Consider the following 18225-nt stretch of genomic DNA (forward strand, 5'->3'; position numbering starts at 1 on the left):
CGGTAACGGACAAAATTAGCCGTTACCGACCGGTAATCGGGGACCTACATCTGGCCCTAAGTGAGATTTATCAAGCAATGCAGGGCACCTTGCCTAGCCCTGCATGGCTTGATAAATCTAGAGTAACGCAAGGTAGCGCAAATTGCTGCCTTGCATTACTCTGCCCCAGGGAGGTGCTCCCATGGGTGGAGTTTGGGTGTTCCCACGCATCTACCTTTGGATTTTGGCACATTCCCATAATTTTCAATAGTGGTAGGCCTGAGAAAGCCTCAAAATGCTACGCCTCTCCAGGTGAGGCATAATGAGGAGAAATATTTGTATTTTTCCTCTTTCTATGTGTGTTGCACTCTTCAGCACATATTGAAAGAGGAAAATGCCTCTGAGGATTGTTTTGGGTGTCCTTTCCTGCACCAAAACAATCCTGCCTACAACCAGCAAGGGTGCCTGAATTGGTGCTAGGCAGCCAAAAGTGTGCAAGGCAAGATTCCAGGAGAAGAACTAGAAAAACACCAAGACAACCAAAAACCACACCACCTACAAGGATGCCTTGACGGACTACCACAACCAAATCAGAGCCACCAAGAGGTATTTCATCCACAACAAAATCCTGCCCAACTACACCAACTTCAAGGAACTTTTCAGTGTTGTTCAAGAATTCCCCAACCCACTCAGCGAAGCCACAGATATCACACCATCTCAAGACCTCTGCAACAAGCTTGGAACCTATTTCCATCTCAAGATCAAAAATCTCCATGACAACTTCATTGACCATCCACCAGGCACCACATATGGCCCACCCCCCAGAAACACCAGCCAGCCCACCATCTCCAACTGGACATCGATCACGGCCGAAGACACCACCTCAACAATGAAAAGCATCCACGCTGGGTCCGCTACTGCCCCCTCCCCCCTCACATTTACCACGCTGCTGCAGCCGCCATCGCACCCGAACTACAATGCACCATCAACACCACCTTCAAAACAGGCACCTTCCCATATGACTGGAAGCACACAGAAGTCAGACCCTTGCTCAAGAAGCCCACAGCTGACCCCACCGATGTCACGAACTATCGGCCCATCTCGCTCCTCCCCTTCACAGCCAAAGTTGCAGAGAAAACAGTCAACAGGAAACTGACACGATTCATTGAAGAGAACGCCGTCCTCGACCCGTCCCAATCCGGATTCTGAAGCAACCACAGCACAGAGTCCGCCCTACTCGCCGCCACAGATGACATCCGCACCCTCCTGGACCAAGTCCACTCCACAGCCCTCATCCTACTCGAACTTTCAGCAGCCTTCGACACCATCTCCCAACGCACACTAGTCGCCAGACTACACAACGCAGGCATACAAGGAATAGCCCTGGACTGGAGCCGATCATTTCTCACCAGAAGAAGTGAAAGGATCAGACTTCCACCCTTCCTCTCCGACCCCACGAAAATCACCTGCTGAGTCCTACATGGTTCATCCCTGAGCCCCACCCTCTTCAACATCTACATGGCCCCTCTCGCAGCCATCGTCCGACAACACAGCCTCAACATCATATCCTACGCCGACGACACTCAGCTCATCCTCTCCCTCACCAAAGATCCCACTACTGACAAAATCAAATTCCAGAAAGGAATGCAAGACGTCGCAGTCTGGATGACCAACAGCTACCTGAAGTCCTTGTCCTCTGTACCACCCCTTCTGCATGGGGCAGCACCTGGTGGCCGACCGCCCTCGAAAGCCCACGTAGCCCCTCAGACCATGCCAAAAACCTCGGCACCGTACTCGATTCAGCACTCACCATCAACCAACAGGTCAGCGCCATCACATCCTGCTGCTTCAACACCTTCCGCATCCTCCGCAAGACCTTCAAATGGATCCACTTTGAGTCAAGAAAGACTGTGGAATTTGACTAAAAAGCCCCCTTTTTCTCTGGTGTCCCATCATGCACCCTATCCACTCTGACATCGACCAGGCAAGCCGATCCTCCTATTTCAAGCACAAACCCCGTTGTACCCCCTCTTGCCTGCTCTCTTTTTTTCGTAAAAGCTGACACATGCCAAGAATAGTGTCCAGCTACCATGTAACCTACGGGTTTCCGTCCCGTTCAATGTTTTCCCTTAGACAAGAACGAAGTCAGTCGGATGGGTGACTCGGAAAACCCCCCCTCCCTAACTCTGTCACCGAACGAGCAGCTCTCGCTCGTCAATGATTTCCTAGTTTGCGAGGACAGCCACGGGTTGGGGTAAACAACCAAGGGAAGACATAATCAAATACACGAGACTGCCACGAAGAAGAATAGTTTACTACGGCCCATTCTCCTTCTTCCCCGCAGCACACACATACCATTGTGAGACATCACCATCCTTGTGTACGAAGTAAAGAACGCACAATGCCTCGTCCTCTTTACCTTTCCGACAGAAATGACCCTGTAACAATGCCTCGATTCTCTGTCCTCAGATACTAGCAACTCTGTAACTTGTCACCACAATCGCCCCGATGCAATATGCTTGTCTATGTGTAAATGCTATTCAGGTTATCCTTTAAACGAGAACAAGTATGCTATGTTTTTTTGTATGATTACATCATGAATGATTGAATCGAGTCTAAGGGAAACTCCTTCTTTTTGATTGTACTCGTACTGTATATAAGTGCTGTTATGTCTCAAGCAAAGTAGACTACTCCTGAACCCGCTTGGTGAAGGAGCTCTCCCTTAACTCGAGTTCTGGAATAAAACCCTTTCAACTCGAAGACCACGGACTCTGCTCCTCATTTTATGCATTACCATTTTCTTGGGTAATTATAGAAATTCCGACACGGCGTAAATAACTAGCTTTTTATTTACCACATTAATTGGCACCTGAACAGGGGCGCTCCCTCTTCCCTACGCGCCGGCGATGTAAGTCGGGTCCTTGTCCCTTCCATACTTTCGACGGACTTCAAGTGCACAACAGCGGGGTGTTCCCGCTAACTCCCTCGAGACGAGGAGGAGGCAGACTGCGACTGATCATCCACACGAGGCGGTGAAGAAGATTGCGGAGCGTCCCAACCCAGAGCCTGACCAGTGAGAGTGCCGAGTCTGAGGTCTTTGGAGCCCCGAATTCCTGCGCAAGCGTCAAGAGTCCGATGACCAGGTCTTCAAGTTTTGCTTCTTGGTGAGTACCACTGAGATAGTATAAAGACGGGTTCCATTTTTGGAAAACGGTAAAGACGTGTTTCATTCGTGAAACCGGTATGGTTGCACTATATTCTAGTGTATAAAGTGTTAGTTTTGTTTCTGTATATTCCAAGTCTCTTTTAAATCGTAATTTGTTGAGTTTAAAAATGCCTCTGTTTTCCAAATTACGTGCAATTGGCACCAAAAACAATTTGTTAGAAAAACCAGTTAAAGTCCCGCCTAGGGACACTCCTGGATATTTCATGTACAACAAGCATGGATTGAGTGCCATATTATTTTTAGACCTTTGGGTAGATTATACCGAGAAATTAGAGATGGCGTATAGGTGGCCTGCCACAGGTACATGGGATATAGAATGCATTATGAGAGTGGAGGAAGAGTTATGGAAAAAAAAGGCGAGGCCCTCACAGACAGAAGCCATTGAGTTATGGCGTAAGGAAGCGCATAGGAGGGTCCAGAAAGAACTAGGGAAAGTCGAGAAAAGTAAGAGAATGTCGGAACAGGCTAAAGAAAAGCAATTACAGGAAGAAGGTGAGAAAGTCTTAGCTGAACAGGTAGAGAGAGAGACAAACACCCTTGTTACTGGTATTTATCCCGTTTTGTCTGAAGAAATTGTAGAAGAACACCCTAAGCCCCCGGTGAAAGTGATTCCCACTGCTCCTGAAAATTTCCTACCTGCCTATCTGTCCGAACCACCCCCCGCTTATGTAAACATGCCTAGAACACGCCCGCCTGCACGTGCTCCTGAACTAGTAGCTGGTGGTTCTACCTCTGATTTAGGAGTGTCCGGGAACGGGGCTGAGGATAAAGACGATGTCCCGCCTCTTGAGTGTCCTTACGACCCCGAACCCGGTAATGGCCCAATGGCCACGATATCAGAGAGATTAAGACTAGCCGTGGGTCAACTCCAAAAGGTCCCTGATATAACGAAGCATTTGGATAGAGTTTACGAATTCATACGGATAGGTGAAGGTCCGGATACTCTGGTCCAGGTCATGAAGAACAGAAAAGTTCCCATCAGAGGACTGCTCCTGCGGTTCATCATAAATTGTCTGATCCGGGAACTAGACCCAGGTAATGGAAGCGTAGACTCTGAGTTAATAAATCTTAGCGATCAGATACACCGAGGAGCACACGATCTGGGACATCAGATCGACAAAATAACTAAAAGATTGGTTAAGAAAATTGTCACTATTCACTCTGAGAAAGTCACACAGGAGGACGACTCAGAGGAAGATGATAGCCCGACACTAGATAAAATCAATTTCCTGGGTGTAGCGCGACATTGTCATGGCTCCAAGTGGCGAACCCCCACGAATGTTGCAGAAAATTAAAAGATTAGATCCTTCTTCGGAAGATCTTTTTCAGTCCACAGAAAGAGCCCTAGACGAATGGATGGACAATGAGCCTCGCCTTACCCAGCAAGAAAAAGAATTGGCCCGGTCTGCCACCTATTGGATATCACAGCACCGAGTATATGGCCCAGATATAGTAGCACAAATGTTTTTGGCTCTTCCCCGAGCAGAACAACGACTAGCAGGTATTTATATGGTCCAACACCTGGCTACCTTATATGAGAATAACTCCCACCGACCAGACAAGCTATACAAATTGTTACAGGAAGTAGTGACAGACAAATGGAGGTCCCGGGGACCGGAATTAATCAACACCATTCTGGACCTGCGCCTCCGTTTCCTGCAACTTACTTTAGCTTCATCAGATCATGAACCTTACGGTATAGGCCAATATCCTTTACGAGAAGTCCACCCCATACCACAGCCAGATGGTACACTGCAACGAGTACATGTGTATACTCCCCTAACCAAGTTAGAAATAATGGAAATGAAAAAGATGGTTCCCTCTCACGAAAAAGATCCCGGAGGATTTCATAGGGAACTGAAAGACATCCTCCAAATGGGTAGTTTTACATATCCAGATATAATAATACTCCTTAAAGTAATTCTACCTACAGGCATATTCGACAAATTGAAGGAAAAGGATTGGGAGGTGGGTGGTAAAAAGATCATGTGGGCTGCCCTAGAACAAGAAGAGACAGACAGAAAACCAGGTGAAGGTTTAGGTAAGCGCGTAAGAGAACTGCCCAGTCTCCTCATACAGGTCTTGCCTCTGTTGTTGACAACGAAAAAGGAAGATTGGGATGCCATTTCTGCTTGTAAACAAAAGCCAGACGAGGATACGGGTGATTATTACACCAGATTAGAGAAATGTTTTTCTATAAATAGTGGACTCGCACATAGCAGCGAGGCATATCCTCATCTTTTTGTGTCCAAATTGGTGGACAACGCCTTACCTTCCATCAGGAATAGAGTGTTGAAAGTTGAGAGTACCTGGCAAGCAAATAGTCCTTCACAAATGTTGCAGATGTTACAGTACCACCACAACAGAATAAGGGAAGAACAGGAACAGGAAAAGAAAAGAGTAAAAGACACAAAAATGAAGGTACTAGTTGCACAGACGGCACCAGTAAATATTGGCCCCAAAGGTAATGTAGGGACCAATAAAGGTACTTGCAACTACTGCAAGCAGCAGGGCCATTTTGTGAAAGAATGTCCAGTTCTGAAACATACCATAGCGACAGGAAGGAAAAAAGAACGCCCACATACTCCTAGACCAGGTAACACTCAGCAGCCTCAAACCATTACGCCGCCACAGGTTCAGAAGCCCTCTACTGCTACCACACAGATGTACCAGTACGCCCAATCAGATTACCCCGAGTTTGAACCGTGTGCATGAGACAGCCTTGAGAGAGAAAGTGACTTGCCCCTTATTCCAGTTCTAGTAGATCAGAAAGGTCCATATGTACAAGCTCACTTACTGGGACAAGACAGAAAATTCCTCATAGATACGGGGGCGATTAAGTCCCAGAGGTTCCTCTCTCTGGCTCACATAATATATCTCTGGGCTTTTCAGGAAAACCGATCATAAACAAAGTATCTGAACAAGTCTCTTTAGGAGTGGGTCCTCTGACACGTACTACTGATTTGGTCCTTACAGAAACGTGCCCAGAGAATTTATTAGGTATCAAGACACTCAAAGAACTAGGAGAAGTAATATGCTGTTCACCGGAAGGAGTAAAATTGTTCCTACGAGACTTCAAAGGACATTACACAGTCAAAGAATTCGACCCCAGACTAAAAGACATCCCACAACATTTATGGGCAAAAAGCTCGACTGATGTTGGTTACATGGACATCACCCCACATCAAGTCACGCTCAAGGAGGGTGTAGTCTTACCCCGTATATGACAATATAAGATTCCACCCAAGGCTGAACAAGCCTTACTAAAAATAATCCAAGAACTCATAGAGCATGGTGTGGTGATCGAGACTGATTCGAATGTTTGCAATTCTCCAGTTCTTCCGGTCCTTAAAGGGACTGACCCTCAGGCACCTCCGGTCTACCGACTGGTGGTTGATCTCCGAGAACTGAACATATGTGTGATCCCACAATATCCGGTGGTCCCAGATATTTCTTCACTATTGACTGCCATAGATCCAGAAGCTGCATTTTTCACAGTCATCGACTTGAAGAATGCGTTTTTCAGCATTCCTATACATCCCGACAGTCAATATCTGTTCGGATTCAGTTTAAAAGGACAAAGCTTCAGGTTCACTAGAGCTCCCCAAGGCTTTACAGAAAGTCCTAGCATCTACAGCCAAGCACTAAAAAGACAACTTGATAGTATCAATATGCTTGCCAACACAGCATTGATACAGTACGTAGATGACATCCTCGTCACTGCAAGGACAGAACCAGGATGTGAAAAAGCATCTCTCACAGTCCTACATTTACTGACAGACAAAGGTCACAAGGTGTCTCCCTCAAAATTACAGTTCTGCGCACAGCAAGTAGCTTACTTAGGACATTTGCTGTCGAAAGAGGGTAGGCAACTAACACAAGAACGAATCCAACTGATTTCGACAATTTCACAGCCAAAGTCACAGAAAGAAGTCCGTGCATTCATTGGTCTCACTTCATATTGCAGACAATGGATCCCTCAGTATACCCACATAGTCAAGCCACTCATACAGTTAACTACAGTGGAAGCAGCCACTCATACAACTCTCCCTTGGACATCAGAACACTCCCAGGCATTTGAAGCTCTAAAACTAGCTCTGTGTCAAGCACCAGTTCTGGCCACCCCGAACTATAGCAAGCCTTTTACCCTGTTTGTGACAGAACGCGACGGAACAGCATTATCCGTCCTCACACAAGACCAAGCAGGAAGAAACAGACCCTGTGCTTATTTTTCTAGCACATTGGACCCCGTAGCACAAGCTTTGCCTGCATGCCTGAAATCTGTTGCGGCTACAGCCCTGGCCATAAGACAAAGTGACTCAATAGTGTTAGGACATCCCCTGATAGTACAAGTACCACATGCTGTGGAAGTCCTTCTGAACAGAACACAGACACAACACCTGACTGTAGCAAGACTGACAGCATACGAACTAACGCTCTTTCAGCCACACATAGAGATCAGACGATGCATGTATTGAATCCTGCTACCCTTTTGCCCTCAAGCTCAGATGACACGACACACCATGACTGTGTGGAAATGATCGACGTAGTGACAAAACCAAGACAAGACCTAACAGATGTTGCACTCCCAGATCCTGATGTAACACTCTATGTGGATGGATCGTGCATGAGAACAAGTTCTGGAGAGTTAGTAGCAGCCTATGCTGTAACAACGGACTGTAAAGTTATAGAGACCCAAAGAATTGACATTCTGTCAGCTCAAGCAGCGGAGCTCATCGCTCTGACACAGGCCTGCATATGGGCAAAACAATTGAAAGTGAAAATCTATACCGATTCCCAATATGCATTCGGTGTAGTTCACAATTTTGGAGTGTTGTGGCAGGAACGAGGTTTCCTTACCTCACATGGGGCCAAAATACAGCATGGTCCCCCGATTCAAGCTCTACTAGATGCCATACACCTACCTACAGCCATAGCTATTCTGAAATGTAAAGCACATACCAAAGCTACAGACACCATATCCAAAGGAAATGACTTGGCGGACCGGACTGCTAAACAGACAGCCCAGAGTCCAGTGAACACATCAGACTCTCAGGTACTAACACAGACTGTCACTATGGTAGTGAGAGACCCCTTGAAAGATGTGCTAGACATACAGACACATGCCACCTCAGATGAAATAAAGAAATGGGCTGAACAAGGAGGGGTCCAGACAGATCAAGTTGGATGACCAAAGACCGAACAGTGTGGTTTCTCCCTGATTCCATGGTACAAGTCATAATTGACACAGCCCATAGCCCCACCCACCTAGGCGAGAAAGGTATGCTGGATAGTTTACGGAATATCTGGTTTAACAAACATCTGAGATCTGCAGCCAAACAAAAAGTAAAAACTTGCATGATATGTTGCCAATTTAATCCTGGTAAAGGTGTATCAGTAGAACAAGGTGGATTCCAGCCTCCTGATCATCCCTTCGAAGTCCTCCAAATGGATTATATCCAGATGGACAGATGTAGAGGGTACAAATATGTGCTAGTGGTAGTATGTACACTGACACGATGGACTGAAGCATATCCCGTCCCAGACTATGGTGCCCAGACAACAGCTAAACAATTAGTGAGAGAATTTTTCCCCAGATATGGGTTACCAAGGGTCATTTATTCGGACAATGGACAGCCTTTCTCCTCCAAATTGATGGAGGCTGTTTCTCTTTTATTGGGATATTCCTGGAGATTCCATTGTGTCCAACACCCTCAAGCAGCAGGCCTAGTTGAGCGGCACAACCAGACCTTGAAGACAAAACTAGCCAAAATATGTGCAGAAAAAGGGATAGACTGGGTCACTGCCCTCCCGGTCGCTCTTTTTTATATGCGAATGGTGGCACATTCCCGGACGGGACTGTCCCCTTTCGAAATAACATTCGGGAGACCTCCTAACATCTGGGGTGTCCCTTCTCCTAGAAAACTGACTGACATTGACTCTAATATGTTGACAGATTACCTGGTTTCCTTGATGTCTGCACTCCAATCTTGTCGTTCACAGGTTACAGCAGCATTTCCAGACCTCACCACGCCTGGAGAACACGCCATCAGGCCCGGCGACTGGATTTTGGTCCGAAATTTCGATCGTACCAGCCCCCTGGAGAAGAGATGGACAGCTCCTAAATTGGTCCTCCTGACCACGAGGACCGCCGTCAAAGTGGAAGGACGCAAAGGATGGCTCCACGATAGCCACTGTCAGAAATTTTTTGGACCTACACCCACAGACACTGTGCCTTGTTCAACAGCTACCAACCCCCCGGATATAATTTCCCCAATTACAGAACTCACTCCTCAAAAGGAATACAGATCGCGGCTGCGATCCCACCAAAAACAGACTAAAGACATTGCACCTGATCATAACGCACCGGTGGCTAATTAAGCCCAGGAACAAGCTCCTGGTGAAGCGGCTGCTGGGAGACGTTTTGATCTCATGTTCAGAGACATCTTGATATTAAATCCATAGACATCATGAGGAGAAATGACGCGGTGCGTCAATGGAAAAAGACTATTTATGTCAAATTACTGCATAGCAGGTTCTCGATTTTTCTGTTTACAATTTTGCTTGTTTGCTGTGTAGCAGCCTGCCTGGGATGGATCTTATGTACAGTTTTCCCTCCATATTCTTCCACACTTGTAAAGAATACCACTATGCATTCCTATGTTGATCTTCCCCCACACCTCGAGGACAGAAGAAAGGAATTTATAAATAATACATTCATTTCCACCCTCCATAAACACCAGCTCATAGTCAACAAGACCAACTGTTGGGTTTGTGGCTTGATGCTACATTCCGTACATAAGGGAATTAACCTTTTTCTCCCTCCCGTTTGGTTATTCAGGATCTGCCTATGCCTTAGCCATGATATTCTCTGCCTCCGTCAGAAACATTCCCCCGACCAAATTGAAAAACGAAAGTAATTGGAACGAGGTAAAGACCAAAATAGTAAAGGCTGTTTCTAAAATGGTGGATCTCACTGTCACCTGGGGGAGGGCCGAGATATATCAGTTACTCCCAGTTCCATGACATTGCTTCCTTCAGGGAAATGTTTTCCGTCGATCAAAGACGGACAAATCAAGGAGGTTGGGTAGTACCGCAAAACGGCCGGTTTTGCATAAGGGGGAAGGGAAAAGGAGAAGTAATGGGGAACAGCGAGTGTGACAGGACATACACACTGCCCGCTCCCGATTTTACGACCATAGTAACTGCCCCAAACACCTATTTTATTTGTGGACCCCATGCACGCACCTGGTTGCCCCAAGGCTGGTCTGGAAAGTGCTACATCGCATTCCTATTACCACCGACTTACACAGCCCCCGCCAATTACCACCTGATTGACCCTCTGACCCAAGTTAGAAGACAACGAAGGGGGGTCATAGATGCAGAAGATACTACAGGACAAGAAGTAGGAGACTTCTTTAAAGGTTTTCTCCCTTTCTGGGGACCTATGGCAAATAGTCGCCACATCCGGCAACTAACTCGTGTAGTTCAGGCCGCCATAGATGAAACAACTGGCGCCTTAAATAACATTACAGCTGAAGTAGCTGCAGATAGACTCATGACACTGCAGCACCGTATAATTTTGGATGTCCTGTTAGCCGACCGTGGTGGTGTGTGTAAGGTAATAGGGTCCAGTTGTTGTGTATTTATTCCAGACAACGCCCCATCAGTTTATTCTGCCATCTCCCGACTCCATGTACTATCTGATAAATTAGATATGGACACCGGCACATGGTCCCTGACCGGCTGGTTTTGGGACCTCCTGTCCACCTGGGGGTGGAAGGCACTAACAGTCCTGGGCCTCATTTTGGCCACTATCTTCACCTGTTGCCTCTGTGTCCAGTGTGGCCCCGCCCTTTGTAGACTGTGTGCCACTTCCTGTACTCCTCGTCCACGAAACAGAGGAAAGAAAAATGAAATGATCATGTTACAAGAACAAGTATACGACCTGATGAACATAGAAATTGATTTAGAATTTCTGTAATAGGGTTTCTATGGGACCAGGAGGGAATGTGGAATTTGACTAAAAAGCTTCCTTTTTCTCTGGTGTCCCATCATGCACCCTATCCACTCTGACATCGACCAGGCAAATCGATCCTCCTATTTCAAGCACAAACCCCATTGTACCCCCTCTTGCCTGCTCTCTTTTTCGTAAAAGCTGACACATGCCAAGAATAGTGTCCAGCTACCATGTAACCTACGGGTTTCCGTCCCGTTCTATATTTTCCCTTAGACAAGAACGGAGTCAGTCGGATGGGTGACTCGAAAACCCCCCCCTCCCTAACTCAGTCACCGAACGAGCAGCTCACGCTCGTCAATGATTTCCTAGTTTGCGAGGACAGCCACGGGTTGGGGTAAACAACCAAGGGAAGACATAATCAAATACACGAGACTGCCACGAAGAAGAATAGTTTACTACAGCCCATTCTCCTTCTTCCCTGCTGCACACACATACCATTGTGAGACATCACCATCCTTGTGTACCAAGTAAAGAACGCACAATGCCTCGTCCTCTTTACCTTTCCGACAGAAATGACCCTGTAACAATGCCTCGATTCTCTGTCCTCAGATACTAGCAATTCTGTAACTTGTCACCACAATCGCCCCGATGCAATATGTTTGTCTATGTGTAAATGCTATTCAGGTTATCCTTTAAACGAGAACAAGTATGCTATGTTTTTTTGTATGATTACATCATGAATGATTGAATCGAGTCTAAGGGAAACTCCTTCTTTTTGATTGTACTCGTACTGTATATAAGTGCTGTTATGTCTCAAGCAAAGTAGACTACTCCTGAACCCGCTTGGTGAAGGAGCTCTCCCTTAACTCGAGTTCTGGAATAAAACCCTTTCAACTCGAAGACCACAGACTCTGCTCCTCATTTTATGCATTACCATTTTCTTGGGTAATTATAGAAATTCCGACACGACGTAAATAACTAGCTTTTTATTTACCACAAGACAGTCACCCACGCACTCATCACCAGCAGACTGGACTATGGAAACGCACTCTACGCCGGCATCAACAAGTCCTTACTCCGCAAACTCCAGACAATACAGAACACTGCCGCCAGACTTATCCTCTGCATCCCCTTGACACGAACACATCATCAAACACCTACGAAGTCTCCACTGATCCCAGTGGAGAAAAAAATCCCTTTGAAAATCCGACCTCATGCCTACAAATGCCTACACAAAAATGGACCCAAATACCTCAACGACAGAATCAACTTCCACATACCCAAAAGAAACCTCCTATCTTCCAACCTCGCACCGGCCGAAACCCCGTGCATCCACAGAGCCAAAGCAGGCGGAAAATCCTTCTCTCATTGCAGCCAAAACCTGAAACTAGCTACGGCAGACATCAGATGAGCCACCTCCCTGAACACCTTCATGAAGACCCTCAAGAACTGCCTCTTCAGTTAAACAGATCTGCGTACCCATCCCCCCTCAGCACCTTGAGACCCTCATGGGTGAATAGCGCTTAAAATTCTCTGTATGCCCAGACGTGGGCCCCGTGCTCCCTACACCTCTGGATTCAAGTTAGCCTGGCTGATGAAGGGTGATGCCCTGAAACCGATTCAAAGATGCTTGTTTCCAGTCCAGGGAGGACCTGGCTTGGCAGTTCGTGCTGGACTGTTCCCACAGGAACAGGGTCAAGACTGATTTGCATATGGCTGGGGCCAAACTGGGGTGGTGTGGTGAGCAAAAGAATGATGGATTTGACCCAGATCCTTCTGACTGGGGTGAATGTTTGCATTGTCCAGCATTCCGTCCATCAGTTGTTTCTTTTGCATGTGGAGGGATTTGCAGACATGCGTGAGCAGCTTGAATGTCACTCTCATTGATAGGGTGCCATTGGAGGTCTCGTAGATGCTGGGTGATGTGGTCTTGTCATGGGATGCTGAGGACGAGTCTGACTGGGACGTTTTGGACGGTCTGGAGTTTGTGAAGTAGAGAATTGTTGATTCTGGTGTTGAGGGCATTTCTGTGGTCAAGTCCGATGGTTATGAGTGTGTGGGTGACGGTTTTCCTGGCTTAGAGGGGGATCCACTTGAAGGTCTTGCGGAGTATGCAGAGGGTGTTGAAACACATGGAAGATACAGCATTGATTTGTCGTTTTATGGTGAGGGAGGAGTCGAGAATGATGCCGAAATTGCAGGCATGGTCCGTGGTTGTAGGAGGGTTGCTGAGGGCACGTGGCCACCAGGTGTCGTCCATGCTGAGGATGAGGAGTTCTGTCTTCTCTGAATTGATCTTCAGACAGCCGCTGCTCATCCAGGATGGGATGTCATTAATTCCAACCTGGAAGCTGTGTTTGGTGATGTTGGAGTCCCTGGTGAGGGAGAGAATGAGCTGGGTGTTGTGGGTGTAGGATATTATGCTGAGCCCATATTTTCTGACAATGGTTACAAGCGGTGCCATGTAGATGTTGGGCTGAGTGAGGAACCTTGGGGTACTCTGCATCTGATCTCTGTGGGTTCGGAGAGGAAGGGCGGGAGTCTGATTATTTGAGTTTGGTTGGTGAGAAAGGAACAGATCCAGTCTAGGACCGTTTCCTGCGTGGAGTCTGGTGGATAGTGTTTGGTGGGAGATGGTGTTTAAGGCTGCTGAGAGGTCCAGTAGGATAAGTGCTGCTGTGTGGCGTTGGTCGAGGAGAGTGCGGATGTCATCCGTGGTGGCTAGGAGGGCAACTTCAGTGCTGTGGTTGCTGCGGAATCCGTACTGAGAAGTATCAAGGATCGAGTTGGATTCTATGAAGTTCATAAGCAGGTTGTTGATGATCTTCTCTGTGACTTTGGCAGCAAAGAGGAGGAGGGAGATGGGTCTGTAGTTATTGAAATCCGTTGGGTCTGTGGAGGGCTGTTTGAGAAGGGGTTTGACTTCTGCACATTTGCATTTGTCAGGGAAGGTGCCTCTTCGAGGGAGCAGTTGATTGTACGTTGGAGTTCAGGTGCTATGGCAGAGGCAGCTCTGTGGAAGATGTGTGGTGGGCAGGGGTCGGTGGGAGCTCCTGAGTGTATGTACTTTATGGTCCCTGTTGTATACTCTGTGGTGACAGGGGTTCAGGTGGTGATGGTTGGCTGGGTGGCTTTGCTGGGGGCTGGTGTTGTGTCTGTGCCTTGGTTCTGTTCGTCTAAGTCTTAGAGAGTCTCGATCTTGTGATGGGAGAAGGAGCCAAGTTTGTTGCAGAGATCCTGGGAGGGAGGGACGTTTGAGGTTTCACTGAGGGATCTGGTGAATTTTTGTATGATGCTGAAGAGACTTCTTTAGAGTTGCAGGACTTGGAGAGGATTCTGTCTCGGATGAGGTTCCTCTTCGTGGACCTGATGAGTTGGTGGTGTTCTGTCCTTATGATCTTGTAGGCGGTGCGTGCTTCTGAGGTTTTGCTGTTCCTTCATGCTTTCTCGAGTCATTGGCACATGCACTTGGATTCTCGGAGGTCAGTGGTGAACCAGGTGGATTTCGAGGTGCGTTGTCTGTCGGAGTATTGGAGGGGGGCGAGTGTGTTTCCGCAGTCGGTGAGTCATCTGTGGAGTTCTTTGGCTGCTGACTTGGCATCGGTCGTGGTGGGTGGAGGAGTGGGGCTGAGGAGGGAGTTGAGGTGCCCTTCGGTGATCTTGCTCCAGTTTCTAGATGATGGTGTGGTGTAGGGATGTGTGCAGTGGGTTTCGCGAAGGAGAAGTAGACGCAGTAGTGGTCCGTCCAGAGGGGCTGAGTGGTGTGGCTGAAGCGGAAGTTCTTTCCTCCTGTGAAGATGGGGTCAAGTGTGTTCTGCCATGTGGGTGGGGCGGTGTTGAGCTGCTTCAGTCTGATGTTGGAGAGGTTGTACGGGAGAGTGGTGGAGTTTGTGTCGCTGAGGTTGTGGAGATGGAAATTCATGTCTCCAAGAAGTCCGGAGTCCTCGGAAGGGAGGGCATGGGGTGGGATGAGGTCTGTGATGGTGGTGGCAAATGGTGCCCAAAGTCCGGGAGGTCTGTAAGCGAGAGTTCTGCGTAGAGTCAATCTGGGGTAGATCTGGATCTGTACGTGGAGGTGTTCCATGGGGGAGAGGATTTGTAGAGCTTGCCATTGTGAGTTGGAGGGAGTTTTAGTGCACGATGGCGTGTCCACCTCCAGGGTGGTTGGGGTAGTCTTTCTCCTGGATCTTAGACCCATCGGGAATATTGGTTACGAAGTCGGTAGCAGAGCTAGCTTTGGTCCAGGTCTCTGTGAGGAAGGCAACGTCAGGCGAGAGGGTGTTGAGGAGATCCCAGATTACTGCTGCGTGTCTGTGAGGGAGCCTATGTTGAGGAGGATCCCGCTCAGGGGTTTAGGTCTGCTGGCATCCGGTGGGTTGGCGGTGGCTGTAGGGGTCCAGAGGTGGGTGAAAATGTGTGTTGGCAGTGTCAGCAGGACAATTGGCCTTGGGTGGTGTTCGGTGTCGACAGCTGGCAGTTGTTGTTTCTTCCGGGGTTGAGTGCTTGGAGGGTTGCTGAGTTGTAGCGGTCGAGGTCAGGTCATGAAGGGGCGCAGACAGGCTTGCGTCAGCCATTAAGAAGGGGGAGGGAGAGCAGCTGGTAGTCAGAGCGGGAACAGGCAGGGGGAGGGGCCGCGAGGGCAACAACTGCGATAAAGGGGGCAGTGAAAAGACAGGCAAAAGCTCAAAAACAAGACAAAAAGGCACAAAAGTCAACAGGCACAAGAGACAGAGGTAAAAAAATACACAGACACAAAAAAACAACAAGGAGCAAGAGACAAAGACACAAACAGCACAATGTGGTCCATTTAGCACAGACAGACAAAATGGACACAGACATACAAGAGCAGGGAAAACAAAGAGAAAGGCTGGCCTGCAGACCAGCATTAGAGCAAGGCTCTCCCACTAGACCACCAGGGATGAGGTGCACGCAGGAGCCTGCGGGTGCAGGAGGGCCTCAAACACCTTACCTGGAGGCAAGAAGGTGCTGGGGGCAGTAGCGCAACAACAGAGCTGCGCAAGGGGAGAACACTGTTGCGCAGCGGCAGCCATAAAGTAGGGGTTGGGGGAAGGGAGAGCAGCTGGGAGGCGGGAGCGGGAACAGGCAGGGGGAGGGGCTACAGGGGCAGCAGCGAAGGGAAAGCTAGCAGTGAAAAGATGGGCAAAAGGCACAAAAACGAGACAAAAAGGCACAAAAGGCAACAAGTCATAACAGACAGAGGCCTACAAATACACAGGCACAAAAAGCAACAAGGAGCAGGAGACACAGGCACAAAAAGTACAAAATGGTCAATTTAGCACAGACAAACACACAGGACACAGACAGACAAGAGAAGGGAAAAGAGAGAGAAGGGCTGGCATGGTTCTCCCACTGGACCACCAGGGATTAGGCAAAGGCAGGAGCCTGCGGGTGGAGTACCTCGAACACCTTACCTGGAGGCAACATGGTACTGGGTCTGAATCTGTCATTGTCAGCACAGGGGTATTCATTGATGTAATGATTTGATCGCCCTGTTAAAAACCATCACCAACCTTCCACTGAAACAGATTTTGCATCTTCACATATAGACACACTGCAATGCTACCACTGTGAAGGCTATTTGCTTCTGAGACTGGCTACAAAAATCAAAACATATGCAACAAAGGGGCATATTTTCAAGAAAGTGGCGGAGCGCAGGTTAGCTCCAAAATAGCTAAGGCCACGCTTCGTCACTTTAGAAGTGCAGGGATGCACAGTATTCACACGAATGCGGTGCACCCCTCCATTTCTCCCTGCACTGGCGCTAAATTAAGCTGCTTAGCGCCAATGCAGGCACTATTGCACCATAGTGCAAGGTTGCCTGCGTTGAGGGAATGATTGTTTATGTGCAGGAAGGTGCCCCTTCCTGCACATAAGCCATCTAGAATGGTGATTGGTAACTTCTATGTTCGCTGCATTATGCACCACACATAGAAGTTGCAAATCATCATTTTTTAAAGATTGTTTATGTGCAGCAAGGGACACCTTCCTGCACATAAACAATCATTCATGGTGTTTTGCTGTTTCTATGTGTGCTGCACAATGCAGCTCACATAGAAACAGCAAAAACGAGGAGAAAAAAAGCATTTCTCCTCAGTTTGCCATGCTAAGACCAGGTTTTCCCTGGTCTTAATTTTGGCGCTGCCTCCTATTTACGCCACCCTTGTAAATAGAGGGCAGCATCAAAATCAGTGGGTATTGTGGCAGAACGCCCTCCGCAACACCCATTGCCTGTCTCTTTCATGCTAAGTATAGTGTGAAAGGGTGCCTTATTTATGAGGCGGTGTTAAGCCACAGTACATGCTTAATGCCGCCTTGTAAATAAGGTAAAGCCCCTACCGCCACAGTACGCTTGTGTGGCAATAAGGGCTTGTAAATATGCCCCAAAGTATTTCTTACTAAGTCTGGCTCAAACACTGAGAAGCACCACCAAGAAACTTGAACTCATCCAATTTGGTGTGAACATCAGTACCTGCATGCTGGGTATTATTCTTAATGCATTTTCATCATTTTCAATGGAGTTGGGTGCCTGATGGATAAGACTATGTGCCTGCACACTGAGCCCACCTAAGTAGTCAGAAGTACTCTATTGTCAGCTATTGCATTTGATGCACTGCTCAAACTTGAAGCAGAGTTTGCACAGACAGAACAAGCAGACGTCATCAAAAATGTTGTAGTCCCCACTCCATGGGTCTGTCCAATTTTATTTGCCCTACAGCCAAAGCAGTGACACGAAATCTGCAACTCCTGGTTTTGGAATTACCCCATTCTGCCATATTACGTGTACCCCACCTGACACCCACAGTTGATGATCTGGTTGATGAAGGCAATGGAGTGTGCTGGCTCTCACAAAACCCCCCTCAACTCATGGTATCATTAACTGCTTCCGACACTAGATCAAAATACCTTACAACCTTCTTGACGTGTGTTAGACTTCTAAGATATAATCAGCTCAACTTTGGACTCTAATGTGCTACTAGGATTTTCAGAAAAGTATCAGAGAGGACCTCTCTGGACTAAGTGGCTATATCACTGTAAGTGA

The sequence above is a fragment of the Lissotriton vulgaris genome, chromosome 6, assembly GCF_964263255.1.
Source record: "Lissotriton vulgaris chromosome 6, aLisVul1.2, whole genome shotgun sequence".
Lineage (NCBI taxonomy): Eukaryota > Metazoa > Chordata > Amphibia > Caudata > Salamandridae > Lissotriton > Lissotriton vulgaris.